The sequence below is a fragment of the Capsicum annuum genome, chromosome 1 (genome assembly GCF_002878395.1).
Source record: "Capsicum annuum cultivar UCD-10X-F1 chromosome 1, UCD10Xv1.1, whole genome shotgun sequence".
Lineage (NCBI taxonomy): Eukaryota > Viridiplantae > Streptophyta > Magnoliopsida > Solanales > Solanaceae > Capsicum > Capsicum annuum.
The window spans coordinates 171300583-171316188 of NC_061111.1; the positions used below are offsets into that span (position 1 = coordinate 171300583).

The window sequence follows — 15606 nt, forward strand, 5'->3', positions numbered from 1 at the left end:
ATACAACTCAAATTTTTATAAAAATACAATATATACAAATACATATTGTATTTGTATTTGTAAAATCATTTATTTCATTTATTTGTCATTATATTTGTATCAAGTGATATTTGTTTATTTACAAATATGAATGATAATTTTGATATACAAATACAAAATGGTACATTTGTATCAAATGATACATTACATATTTATATATTTTAGAATCAAGAAAATACAATTAATGCACTTACTTGTTTGTATACAAATGATAAATTGAACATAATCACGACTAAATACAATATGCAATCAACTTACAAATACAAATACAAAATAATTTCTTAAAAATAAAAAGGTAATGAAGAAAATAGAATACAAATACAAGTATAATTCAAATATAATCTAAATATACAAACACAATAAAACCATAATATAAATATAATCCAATACAATATACAATCAATTATAAAATACAAATACAAAATAGTTCTTTAAAATACAAGTGTAAATTATATAAAATATAAATGATGGAGCAAACTAACAAATACAAATACAAGTGCGAACTATTAAATATAAATACAAATGTGAAGTGTAAAATATAAATACAAGTCCAAACTTTAAAATACAAATACAAATATAATTGTATCAACAAAATACAAAAATATAAATGACGATGTGACTAAAAATACGATAAACAATTGTGGTATCTACGTTATCATCCATGACTTGTGCTCGAATAGTCATATTATTTGAAAATACAAAAAATATAAAATAGAACAAAAAAATAATAAAGAAAATAAGTACAAAAAAGAAAATAAAAAAAATCAAAGAAGAAAAGAAAAGAAGAAAGAGAAATAGAACTTAGAGATTAATGAGAGAAAAAAACAAAAATACAAAAAAGAAAAAAATAAAAGTAGGAAAAACTAGAAAAAAAAAAGAAGAAAAAATGGGAAAAACTCAAAAAATATAAAAATATAAAAAAAGATAATGGTAGTGATAAGAAAGAAAATATTCAGTTCAACGAGATAAGCGTGATTGAGATTTTTTTCTTTTTATCATTTTTTACGCGACTAAATAGGGATTGTATTCATATTTTATATGAATACATACTATTTGTAAAACCGAATATATCAGGCATAAATCGAATACATCGGTTATAAATAGTAATTATGTAAAATTTGGCTATGAAAGGTTGATTTTATAGCAAAATGCTGCTAATTTTGAAAGATCCCCAAAATAAAAGCCATAAAAACTCTGAACGACTACGAAACTTTTTTTTGACTCACTTTTTTTTTTTACAACATGTCCTTGCCTGCACACTTTTCTTTAATTCTAACACATGCTTGTCCCCAAATTAGTCCATCAAATGACCCTGTTACCCTCACAGATGCAACAATTATCACGTAGGAATGAATTAGGGTGAGTTTTCTAAAAAGGATCAAGTGGGTCCTGCTAGGCCTCCATATGATGCAGATAAGCATGACCTAAAGGTTGGTCTAGGCTGGGGTCCACTAACAAAGTTGTTCGGAGAAACATATGATCGATAATAGTTGCAAGAGCTTTCCACCCACTTCATATGTCCGGCGTCTCTCCCTCTTAAAATAAAGATAACTCAACTAGAGTTCGTGTACACAACGTGTACTCTGAAACTTGTTGCGAAAGAAATGACTCGAGTTATGCAAATGATGACAGATATAAAGCACTAATACATAAAGAAAGACTGTAAACAAAGAGCACGTAGACACAATGATAAAACAATAACACAAATAATAACATAGACAAAATGTTTATACATCTATAGTGTCAAACTAAGCCTATACAACTCATAAATAAACTCAAATTCTAAAAAATCCTCAGCAGAGTTGCCAGAGTTGTCACACCCCTTTTTTTACCAAAAAGATTATTATTTTAAGATTGAAAAAGTTTTTATTATTATGTGACAAAAGATAAAATTTGTTTTGAAAAGAATTCTTTTTCATTTGAACTCAGAATCGCCACTTGGTATAAATCTGGTGTGCCAAGTCACCTTTGAAAATCCCTTTTCAAAATAATTTTGACTCTTTTAAACCTAGTCCACGAACAGAGTTTCCGGTTAAGAAATTTTGTTAACCGAGGTAAAGATGTTAGGCACCCCTTAATTCCGTGGTTCGACCACGATCGTTTTATAGAATATATCGGCTAGTAGACATTATGAAGTGAATAAACTACATAAAACACACAAATCAAACAAATAAAAAATCAAACGTTAATGTCCAGTCCAATTTATTACAAACCGAAATGAAAATGCTGAAATTAAAATCTAAACTATTCTATCTATCCTACACTATATTTTACCCAATACCTCGGGCCTTGATCATGATTGATCTTTCGAGTATAAAATATCACGGGAAATTTTCTGATAACAAATACAATTTTTCTCGGGACATTCCCCGATTAAATGTGTATAATTGAGTCAAATGTGATATGACAAATCATTCAACAAATATTTCAAATATTCAACAATTCACAATTCTTACTTTTGCCTACCCAACCTAAAATTTTCCTATTAATTCTCGGTCTAAGATATGATAGTATCGTATTTGTCAAAATTACATCCGTTTCAAATCAAACAACAACCAATAGATCAAATTAACCAACGTTCAACTTCATCAATTTTGATTCCCACCCAATTATATTTTAATATAAACCCAAACTCATATTGTCATCACATTCATACCATTGAGATCAATTATTCAAATACAAACAACATCAAATATCAACTAAATCAGCCAAACAAATAGAACAATGATATCGAATCACATCTACAATCATACCAAAATTAAAATAAAGAGAGTGATGAGAGAATCATCTACAATCACACCAAAATTAAAATAAAGAGAGTGATAAGAGAATTGGACCTTAACTGAGCTTTTTAATATGCCAAATTTCATGATAAGAGGACGGAACCACGTCTTTAAAACTCGAATCGAACCTCAATACAGACCCCATCTCCGGTATGCATCCCTTCTTTCATTTTTTGCTGACCCAAAATAGAAATCGCGAAAAAATAGACAACCCCGCACCCAATTTTGTGCAAACTGACCTTGTTTCACTCATTTTTTATGGATCTCATTGGAATCAGGCAAAAATGGGTCCCGTTCGGCCGCTTGGTGGTTTGTCTGAGTTGGCGTTGTGGCTTTCATCTCGTCGGAGCTCCGACGAGTTCTAACAGTGACTAAAAATAGAGAAAAGCTACTGGCTGTAACGTTCTCCAGCGAGGATTCACCGAAAAATCTCTCTCCCGCTCCTTTCTCTCTCTGGTTTTCTCATCTCTTTCTCTCTCTTTTCTGTGTGTTCCCGATGTGTGTATTTTATTTATTATGTGTGCGTCTTCTCTTTTTTCGGCGAGTGTGGGTGTATATGTGTATTGTGGGGGTGAGTGAGTCTGTAAGAGAGTATGTGTGAAGGTGAGAGTATTTTCTCTGAGGTACTGTGTAGAGTATTCTGTGTGTAGTGTTGTTGTGTATGGAATTGTCTGTATGTGTATATTTCTGTCAATATGTATTGATGGAGAGGAGTGTGCGTGTATCGATGCGAGGGTGTGTGAGAAACGTGAATTGGGGTGGGGTATGTGGAGGTAGGGGTATGGATTGTTATTTTTGTTAGGTGAGTTGTTTCAAGTTGTTAAGAATTTGTTGAATTTGTTATTATATGAAATTTATCATGTATGTGAAGGTACGTGGTAAACGTGGTAAAAAAATAGTTAAAAAAATAATTTTGAAAAGGGATAAAATTATGTGTCTACATTGGATATGTCCTGTTTCTGTAGGTTCATAATCTCCGGGGCACATTTTTGTAAGTTTCGTGGTAGCAATGCTATCACTGATTCCATCTATGGTTCCTTGAAGAGAGACTTTTTTGTCTAAGACTAGCACTATTTGGACGTGATGCAACATTGGATGCCCTCCAGTTCCTTGTTTGATCGCTTTAGGGTTTGAATTATATCCCTCCATGGAGTTTCTATTCCCTGCATAGGGGGGATTCTTGTTTTTGCATGATCTCTTGTACCATCCAAGCTTGTGATAATAGGTTAAAAGAGGGCTGGACTATTGTATTCGAGGGTGTTATGACTGAAAAGAAAGGCATTACCATGATGTGGTTGAGCTCTACCATAGATAACACTCCCAGATTGGGGCTTTCTTGGACTTACATCAATATGGCTAGCCACAATTGGATTTTGAAGTTCTCTAGAGCTTGATTCCACAGTTTCGTCCTCACTTTAGATAGTAAGGCTGGGTCCTGTGCATGAATTGAGATGGGTTGGTCCCTAGGAGTATTTTGTAGGTTAGCTTGGTTTCCATGAATGTTAGATCCATCTAAGATCTCGGAACATGGATCGGTGATAGAGGTATCATGACCATGGTAATTCTTTGCCTGATGTTCTCCTCGGTGGCATGTTGGTTCTATTCATTTTCCATTATTTTTAGTTTTGAAGAGGAGTGGTTTCTTGATAAAGGTTTGGGGGAGATCTGATGTGGTCTTTAAAGGACCCATTTCTCTTCATATTAGAGGCTTTCATTGACGAGTGATTAATACGAGTGAAGTTTGAAGCTTCAGTGGTTGTCAAATCACTCTGCTCGAAATAATTATCAGAGTGCAAATAACCCATTACACGACGGTGAAGGGGGATTTTTATCGAAGGCATTATCCGTCTTGAATTGAAATGGGTGTGTGGGGTTGGTGAATGGCCCATATTTAGCGTGGATTTTAAGGTAGGATAACTCTTTTTCCCATTAATGTTATGAATCTTTCTATTAAATTTCCCCCCTATTGGCAGTGACTTTTGAAAGGGTGATACGATTTTCTTCCTATTTTGGAAGACAATTATTTTCCGTTCTTCCTCTTGCACGATTGGTGCACAACTGGTGCTAGCTTGTTCACCTGTTTTGGTTGCATTTTGTTTTGACTTTGGACAATTCTTCATTGTATGGCTAAGAACCCCATAGTTTTTACATAGGAGTCTCCCACCCTCATACACCACATGTTTCGTATGCTTCCCTATCGTGACTGAAGTTGTAAGGATACCTGCAATTGGACTTGGACACAAAACCTATCATAGCGTCCTCTAAGCATGGCAAAGGTGCACATATCTATTTTCAGTAGGCTCTTAATTTTCCTCTTGATCTTCTCTAGCACCAGAGTGTTACAGAATTTCGTAGATAGCTGTGGAAGCCTCAGCCAAATCGTCATTGAGGAGAATTTAGTTTCCTTTGGGACAAAGTTGGGTTCCTATTGCCTTACAGAAAGGAACATAAGCGAACTTTTGTAGACTGATATTTTTGTCAGATGTGACTTCTCTATAGGAGGGCTTCCGTTGGTGGTCCGCATCCAATTGTGATTTCCCTTTAGCAGGCGGTTCCGGCAGGGGCGGACCCATGTGTAATTTTAGGGTGCTCCGATACCTATTAAACTCGATATAAATTAGGTATAATTATATAAAATAACACAGAATAAATGAAATAATTTATTAAAATGCACCCAGAGAACAAACATATGGTTGGGTGCAATGGCTTGAGGATATGACTCCTTTATCTAGCTTTCTGGGTTCAAATTCCTACACCAACATATTATTTTTTATAAAAATTTTTTTTTAGCACTCACAACCTTGAAATTTTGGGTCTGTCTCTGGGTTCCAGAGGTATCATTTGGTGAGGGGTCCCTGTTGAACGTTGGCCACACGGTGATTTGTGGTTGTGATTTTTAGAGAACGGTTAGAGTTTATGTATCTGATGATACTTTTAACTTTCTATTGTACCACAAGTTTTTAATAAACATAGAAAAAAATTATAAACTCACAAAAAAATAGTGGTAGAGTGGTTTGGTGTTAGATATAAGGTAAAATAATTTTGAGATAAAATATAGATTTATTTTATCGTGCATTTAGTTTGAGATATTAATTAGTCTTAGAATTATTTATTCCACCATTTAATGTGAAATAACTTATCTTGAAATAGCTAATTCCAAGATAAATTATTCTCAACAAAACTATTAAGTTCTAAAAATTATGAGGATAAAGCTTACATGCATGTAGACAATTTGAGGAATATTCAGAAGTTCTAGGTCAAGTAATTAATAAAAAAAATTGCAAATTCTGTGAAAAATTAATTCAGTTGAAATCCCTGCCAAGTAGCAGTATGTCATTAGCCCACTGCTCCTTCCCAAAAATTAAGTCACAATTATTCTTACACCAATAAATTATTTTTAAAAATAGTTGTTTTTTGTCTCCCTCTCGAACAAAAAATGAGACAAGAAAATTGGTTTCCATCAGAATTTAGTCAAAATAAGTTAAATTAATAGATAGGATTAGGATTAGGATTAGGATTCGGATTAGCAGAGAGATAAAGGTACAATCATATGGTTTAGTGGCTATATTAAAATGGTAGGTACATGCATCGACGTAATGCATACTCTTTTGTGTGCAAGGCATTTTCCTTTAACGTTTCTTGCATTTTTTAAAGTGTAATTATCTAATATTCGATACACACATCAATTTAAATTTACATTACATAAGATTTATTAAAGAGAAAATTGTCTTCTATAGAAAATTTCTCCTTGTGTTTTTATATTTAGTAGTGCTTGATTTGTATTCCTATTTTACTGTTTTTTATTTTTTGAAAGATACTTTGTACACTTAATCCTTTTTAAACATTATTTGTGGCGCTTCACTAATTCTTTTTTATAGTTCTTGTGTACTCTGTGGAAAGATTTAAAAAAAAAAAAATCAAATGTAGTTGGGTAATTGGTTGAACAACTCACTAATTTTCTCATAGAAAAGATTCTGCTTAGGACCTTGTGTCCTTAGCAAATGATTTAATTTTAAAAAACTAAACGAGCCTCAATTAAAAAAATTATAGTACTAATTTTTTTTTTTTTTAGAGATATTTTGGCTTGTCTGCGGTGGGAACTTCAATTGGCAAGTACTTGGAGGTAAAAAGTGGATTCAGTCTTTTCACTAGTCACTAGTAAATAAATGTCAGATAGTACCACATAATATTCAACCAACACTCACTTGTCATATCCTATGTTTTGACTTTAAGGCGTTTTTGAAGGAAAATATGGCCTAAAATTAAAACTCTTTCAAGTTGTGTTTGTTTAATAATTATTGCCAAAAAGTAGTTGCTTCCCCCCCCCCCCCCTCCCCCCCCAACCCACCCTTCAAAAAGAGTTCTCAACAATTTTTAGGAGAGAACTCATATGCAAGCAAAAGGAAAAGCATCAAAGAGTTTTCTACGATTGGTTTTGATTATCTCCCCCATAATAAACGGAAATCATTTTGAAAAAATATGTCCAAAGAACTGCCCACTTTATGACATATAATAAATTCATGACAAGAAGTTTAAATATGCACTTTTTGTTTAAAAGGTTGTCTATTTGTTACACAAACTCAAATTTACCCTTTTTGAGTACTGGCAGAAATAAAAAGAAATTAGTTTTAAAATTATTTATTCTAATTTTTATGAAAATAATGGCCATTTTTATTTTTAATTTTAAATTATTATTTTTTGACTTAGGTGCAGACACTAAGGTAGTGTTTGATCATAGATTGCAAATATCTCTAGAAAATTAGATTTGGGTAAAGTTTGAATTGAAGTTTCAACTTGTGTTTGTTCATAGTTTTAAAAAAATTATTCCACTCTTTCTGTTTAAAGAAAAAAACATGAAACGTGATTTATATTGATAAGTTCTAAAAAATATTTAAAATACCTATAAATTTGGCACAACACAATCATAAAAAAATCATAACACAATATTTAAAAAACTGCTAATAATATTTTTCAAACTGCAATTAGTTATGAAGATCAATCAATGCAAAAAATAAATATCAACACAGTAATAACTATTTATTAGAGATATGTGATTAGACAAGACATGACATAGTTGTAAGGACATGACCTTAGAAAGGTGCAGAGAACATGAATTAGGGTAGAAGATTAATAGGTAAGAGTGCGTCTATACTAATAGGTGAGAATGCATTGCAGTATTGCCCTTACTAATAGTCGTAGTACTGTAATACTTTTGTAATATTTGTTCTTTGATTTTATTACTATCTAGTATCTCTTGCAGTTCTTATTTTATAATTATTGTATTATTCTAATACTATCTAATGTATTATTTTATTACTATATATTGTCTCTTGTACTTTTATTACATTTTTTTTCAAATTATTCTTGTTCAGATTTAACCTATTAAAAACATTCTCTCTATCTCACTTCTAATGTACATAGAAGTAAGGTCTGCATATCGTTAGGGGTGTTCATGGTCGTTTTGGGTCAATTCTTGGTCAAAATCAGAGTTGAGAACCAAACTATACCACCAAACTAAAAAAGTTATCAAAATATGTCATATATTTAAAAAAAAAAAAAAACACCAAAATAGGGTTAACTCACAAAAATGTGAGTTATGCAAAAAAAATTAACGGAAGTTAGCTAACGCCGTAAACTATTTTCGAAAAGTATATAACTCATAAAAATTGTGAGTTATCCATTTTTTTGTACAGAACTTACAATTTTTGTGAGTTATACATTTTATTTATTTTAACATAACTCACAAAAATTGTGAGTTATTCATTTTATTTTTAGCATAACTCACAAAAATTGTGAGTTATTCATTTTTATTTTAACATAACTCACAATTTTTGTGAGTTATTCATTTTTATTTTAACACAACTCACAAAAAAATTGAGTTATGTACATAACTCACAAAAATTCTGAGTCATTTTGGTTTAATTTATGCGTTTTTCTTCTATTATATAACTCAAAAAAAAGTGAGTTATGTACGTAACTCACTTTTCTTGTGAGTTATTTACATAAGTCTTTTTTTGTGAGTTATGTGTAGACACGTGATTTTTGACCCTCTCCGAGTGTAATATATATATTTTTCGATATTAAATATTTATATTTGATTCGATATTATTTTAATTATTATTTTATTTTCAGTAAAGTTTTTGTTAAAAAATAAATAACTAAATGAAATTAATTTTAGGATATTATTTTATTTTATTCCAATTTAAAAAAAAATAATACCAAAAAAAAATATGTTTCTTTTTAAATAAATAAGTTAGTAGTTTTAGTACTCTCTTAATTGTATTATTTTTAGGATATTTATAAACCTTTATTATATTTTCTTAAATATAAAAATTAATAAATATTTATTATTACTATTATTTATTCTAAATTTTTTTAAAAAAAAAAAGGATAATATTCAATTTGAATCCTAAACTATCCAAACAACTCCCTCCCAAATTCTCCTATTTAAGTACAACTAACGTACTATTCTCACACTGTACGCTGTATCAGACAAAAACTAGACACTACATAATCAGATACTGTATGTATACCTACACTATATCAGAAAAACCAGAGAAGAGAGAAAAGATAGAGAAAAAAATCAGAAAAAAAAACAAATCAGAAAAAGAGAGAAAACAAAAGCACAAAAGTTGAATTTCGGGTTTCCATTTAAGTTTCGATTTTGGTGTCGATTTCTTATTTCATCACAGGTTCTATTCAATCATGAATTATTTGTTTCTGTAGACTTTATTATGAACAAGCATGATGAATAAAAAATATTTAAGTAAAGATTATGCATTATTCGGTGTATATAGTTGATTGATTACGTAAATTTTTATATTAAATTTTATACAATCAAATTACTTGATATTTATATGTTTGTATTGTGTTGGTTATAAAAACAGTGCGTATGATATTGTCTGATTTAAAAAAATAGTAAAAGAAATGGATAGATCTGACTTGGTTTTTGTGATTTAAAGTGTCTATCCGGTCAAATTCACGGAAAACAAATCAAAACCAATAACAAATAATTATAATTAGTTCTACCAAAAAAAAAAAAAATTTAAGCTACATTGATCATTTATGTTTTATTTGTGGTTTTGGTATTTGTATTGTGTTTGGACTCTTTTTAATTTTTATATGAAAACATGAGAAGAATTATTGAATTTTATAATGTTGGATATTATTTATTTTTTTCTTCTTATCTAAGATTTAATATTAATATTTGATCAATATTAAATTTTTTGTGTTATTTTTGTTTGAAATTCTAAAAAAAAAATTGAAATTTTGGATTGAGTAAGAGTATTAAGATTATTATTTTTCTAAAACTTTCATGTTTAAAGGTCTCATAATGCTCCGTGCTGGCACCAATTTAGAAAAATAGATCTGTAAGATCATAATGAAAACTAGCATAATACGATTAGTTTTTTTTAATTATATTTCTTATTATTATTTAAATTTTATTTATTTATTTATTGCATTTTATTTTTATTTCAGAGTGTATTTAATAAATCTTGATAATTATTTTGTCAAATTAATTAATCGCGTTTAAATGAATTTTGCTCAAAATTTTATTATTAAAGTTAAATAGCGTCTCGAATAGTTAAAATGGTTACGAGTTAACAAGTCACGATCTAAAACCTGTAATGTTAGGCAAATTTAGGCATGTTTAATATATATTCATCGTAATTAAGAATGCGGCGTATGCATCTTTCCGAGATATTTAAAAAATCAAGAATGCAATCATGTACCTTGACAAATATTTTTCTAAGAAATTAATTTTCACCGATTTAATACAAGAGTTATAGACAGCTATTAGACATTAAAAAATGAGCGAATTAGGCCTTAACATAATTTATTCAAAATAATTTAAGTCAAGATAAGTCAATGAAAGCGATCATGCTAGAACCACGGGACTCGTGGGGTGCCTCACACCTTCCCCTCGATCAACAGAATTCCTTACCCGGTCTTTTGTTTTCGCAGACCAACAAAGAGATTTTCTTTTGACTAGGGATTCAAAAAGGTGATTTGGAACACCATAACTCAATTTCAAGTGGCGACTCCGTAAATAAATTAATCCCTATCCAAAACCGTCACTTTAATTGGAAAAATCCTTCGACTCCGAACTTTAGGCGAAAAAGGAGTGTGACATTATGTTAAAATAGAATGCACAACTCACAAATAAAGTGAGTTATACACTTTTCAAATTTTCCTATTTAACACTCGTATGCATTCATTCTTTGTATAAGTTTTTCAAATTCTTCTTAATCATATTCAGTTTTTCTTCTTCAACTTCAATTCTTCTTTTTCAATTTTCTTCAAACTCAATTTATCTTTTCAAAACTTAATCAAATCTTAGAGAATGAATTTTGAACGTGTTAAAGTTGCACTATAATTATTCACGAGGAAAATACAGTATATTATAGTATGTCCCCCAAGTCTAACGTGAAGTATCCAATTTCAATTGGTTACAAAGAATTTGTAGAATCAATTTTTATAAGAATGAAAATAAAAAGTAATGATTTTGATTTATTTATAGTCGGACAGTATCCAAATTCCTTCTCATTAAAAGGAATGGTAAATTATGGAAAATGGATTATCAGTGACGATGAGTCGTTGACTGAATTTCTGAGGGCTCCATTTGCCTATCACCATTACTGTTTAAAGTACTTAAAGGCGAATTATCAGAGGGCATTCAAAAGTGTCCGACTAAACAACCTATTATGGGCAGCTGCAACTGCTACCCAGGAGAAATTTTTTTTGTTACGAATGGAGTTATATAATAGAAGAAAAACGTATAAATTAAACCAAAATGACTCACAATTTCTGTGAGTTATGTACATAACTCACTTTTTGTGAGTTATGTTAAAATAAAAATGGATAACTCACAAAAATGGATAACTCACAATTTTTGTGAGTTATGTTAAAATAAATAAAATGTATAACTCAGAAAAATTATGAGTTATGTACAAAAAAAAATAGATAACTCACAATTTTTGTGAGTTATATACTTTCCAAAAACAGTTCACGGCATTTGTTGTCTTCCGTTAAAAATTTTTTGCATAACTCACAATTTTTGTGAGTTAAGCCTATTTTGGTGCTATTTTAAATATATGACATATTTTGGTAACTTTTTTAGTTTGGTGACATACTTTGGTTCTCAACTCTCAAAATCATAACCAAACCAACTTAGTTGGTTTTTAAATATCTAAAACCAAACCAAACCAAACCAAACAAAAAAATAATCGTTGGTTTGGTTCTTATAGGTTTAGTTTGGTTTGGTTTGGTTTTTTTGGTTTATAACTTTAGCTAAAGGTAAAAGTAGAAAATTTAAGAAAACAATTCCAATCTAACATATGAGATGTTAACCGAGTGTTATATCTCAACCTTGAAACTAAGATGTCAACTGAGTATTATACTTCAGCAAAGCTATAAACAACACCATATGAACGCTTCTAAAAAAATATTTTAAAACTACATTTAACAGAATGACATGATAAACCCTCCAAAAGGTGAACACATAAACTTCTTGTTCAACAAGGTTTAAAAAGAAAGTTAAAATTAGTGATTGTCTATAGTCTAATGAATCTCAGCTATAAATTTCAATATACAACAAGATATTATTTTCACAATTAGTATCATTTGTCATTCAAAGTGTGAAATTCATTTAGAATCTCATAAGGTACTATCAACTGTATGAAGACATAACTTAATGTGTTACGACTAAAGTTAAATCATGATTAAAACATAAAATGTAACAAATATTTATATTGTATTTATGAATAATACATAAATAATATATATATATATATATATATATATATCGGTTCAGTTTGGTTATTTTGTCGATTATTTTAGAGTAAAATCAAACCAAACCAAATTAATATCGGTTTTTAAAATTCAAAACCAAATCAAACCAAACCTAGCGAAATATCGAGTTTTTTAACCGGTTTGGTTTGGATTGCGGTTTGGTTTGGTTAAAAATCAAACCATGAACACCCCTACATATCGTCTACTTTCTCTAGATCTCCCTTTGTAGGACAATACTGAATATGTTATTATTGTTGCTGGAAGTAATTAATTATTAATTAATATAGAACCCGTTTGGATAAGTTAAAAAAATTGGCTTTTAAAAAGTTCTTGAAAAGTGCTTTTGAAAGTGTTGAAACTTATTTTAAAAATAAGCAGTTACGTGTTTGGATAAAAGTGCTAAAACTGAAAAAAGTTGTTGATGTGTTTGGTAAACAAGTGTTGTTAATCACTTTCTTTCTGTCAAAATGTCTGAAATACCCTTAAAGTTGTTAACAATATAGAGTTAATTACTATTAATTTTTATTTCTAAAATAATTTAAATTAAAATTAATATATATTTTAAGTTAGTTTCAATTTAAACTACTCTCTCTCTCTCTCTCTTTATATATATATATATATATATATATATATACTAGTTTAGGATACGTGCGTTGCACGTGTATTTTAACTAAAGACGTTAACCATTTTAAATAATATTTAGAAATAAAAAATTTAATTGATTAATTGATTTCAAATTGCTACATATTAGGAGTTTCAGCATAATTCAAATAAAAAAAATAATTAAAATTTTAGTTAATTTTAAGTTATTAAATTTTAAAAAAACAGTAAATAAAAAATTTAAACAACATTCAGAAAGAATTTTTTTTACTTAGAATAGTTGATTTCAAAATGCTACATATTATGAGTTTCAATACGATTCAAATAATAAAAGATTTAATAATAATTAAAATTTTAATAGATTTTAAATTTTAAATTTAAGAAAAATAATAAATGACAATTTAAAACATCTTAACATAAATAGTACCACTATGACTGAAACAACTAATAAATTGGTAAGTGAGAAGTAGAAAAAGACTAATAAGTGATAAGTGATATCTACTGTATTGTTTTAGCACAAAGTTACTTCATTACTAAAAGAAAATTGTAATTTAGACAAGTTACTCATCCAAACTATGTTCGTTATAAGGACTCCCAATCAAAGCAAGGTCATCTAACATCTTTTATTAGTCATGTATGCATTAGTATCGAATAAAGATTTTTCACAAAAACAATACACATACCTATAATCTATATCTATATCTATAATCTATAAGCTATAATCTGTAATCCATATCTATCTATAATCTATAATCTATATTCTATAATCTATATAATATATTAAAAGTGTGAAGGGTCTTAAAAATATCATTTGAACTTTTTGTTTTTCATTAAATGTCTCTACTTTAGTTAAAATCGTCTTTTCATTATTTTTCTAATATTTAAGAGTTGAAAATTAACAAAATACATTTATGGTAAAATCGTTTTATTATTAAAAGTAATTAGAATTAATGATAACTAAATTTTTTTTTCATTAGTTTAATAATTTTAAATTAACTAAATTTGATTCTAAAAAGATTTGAAAAGTCCTGAAATAAATATAAAAATGTTAGGATAAGAAAAATTTAAAAAGTACTAAATTTTTAAAAATTTTAAGTAAATAATAAGAATGTAATGAATAGTTTTATAAAGATTTGACTATTGAGATTATATGTTGTAATATTCGAAAAGGAGTTTTCAATAAAAGTTTCGAGCCTATCAAAGTTGATATTGAAAGAGTGTCTTGACTTATGGTAAATAAATAATATAAATAGTTTTGACGTTAACCTTTAAGTAAAGACCTGTATGATGATAAATTAAGGTAAGAACATGTTTTATTAGACTTGTGAATCCTTGTGTTAGTTTTATTGAATTAATAAATAATATAATTTTATTCAAGTGATTTCGTGTAAACTGGCAGGTGAACTAAGTTGATTAACAAAACAATACAATAACAGAGACATCACAAAATTAAACCTACCTTTACACTAACCTCAAAGCGGACCGACATTCATCTATCAAATATAAACTACAACAAAATAATACAATCATAGAGATATCAAAATAATACAACTAAACCTAACCTCTGCATAGAAATTTACTCAAAGTTGACCGACATTCATCTATCACATGTAAACTACAACAAAACAATACGAAAATAGAGATATCGCCTAAAATCCAAATGAACCGTCTGATAATCGAACTAATAGTTTCAATAACTCATAAATGACCTAAAGTTGCTATGGGAAGGCTTGAAATGCCAGAATCACGAGGAATCGAGAAATGAACTAGGGGGTCATTACATCTATCTTGCCAGGACTAAAAAATATTTAAGGCACAAGTTAATAATACGTTTGTACGAAGACTTTATTGGGAAACACTCAAAAAATTCAAGAAAACACAAAGTTGAAAAATTCAAATTTTATTAGTTTGGTTTAGTTTATAGATTTAAAAGCTCAACGTAAATGTTTTGGTTTGGTATTTAAAAATTCGAACCAACCTGGTCATGTACACCCCCTACTTGTAACAAAGAATTTTGCGGTTTCAATACAGAGAAAAAATTCCACACTTGCGAGTCTCTTCTTTTCACTTTTGTTGCAATTAATTTTCTATCAAAGAGGTTGTTTGGCAGGATATATAAAAATCTTATTGAATATGATGCATTAGTAATACTAAAATTAGTAAATATTAGGATTAGTCATGATAATATAATTTCTATCCACTATTTTATTGGATTTATTAATTAAGGAAAACTTTGTCTTCATTCATGTTTATTCGGGGTCGTTTGGTAGAGTGTATAAGAATAATGTAAAATATGGTGTATTAGTAATGCTTGTGCTAGTTATACTTGCATTAGTTATGCTTGTATTTTTCTTATGTAGTGTTTGGTTCGATGTATTAAAAAAAACATAAA

General features: G+C 28.9%; 1 long non-coding RNA gene across 1 annotated transcript; it reads left to right on the top strand.

Moving 5' to 3' along the window:
* Nucleotides 1–974: 974 nt before the first annotated feature.
* LOC107841346 lies at nucleotides 975–3709 on the top strand. The gene is made up of 2 exons (XR_001665394.2): nucleotides 975–2972; nucleotides 3101–3709. It is a non-coding gene; the product is annotated as an uncharacterized LOC107841346 (long non-coding RNA).
* Nucleotides 3710–15606: the final 11897 nt, after the last annotated feature.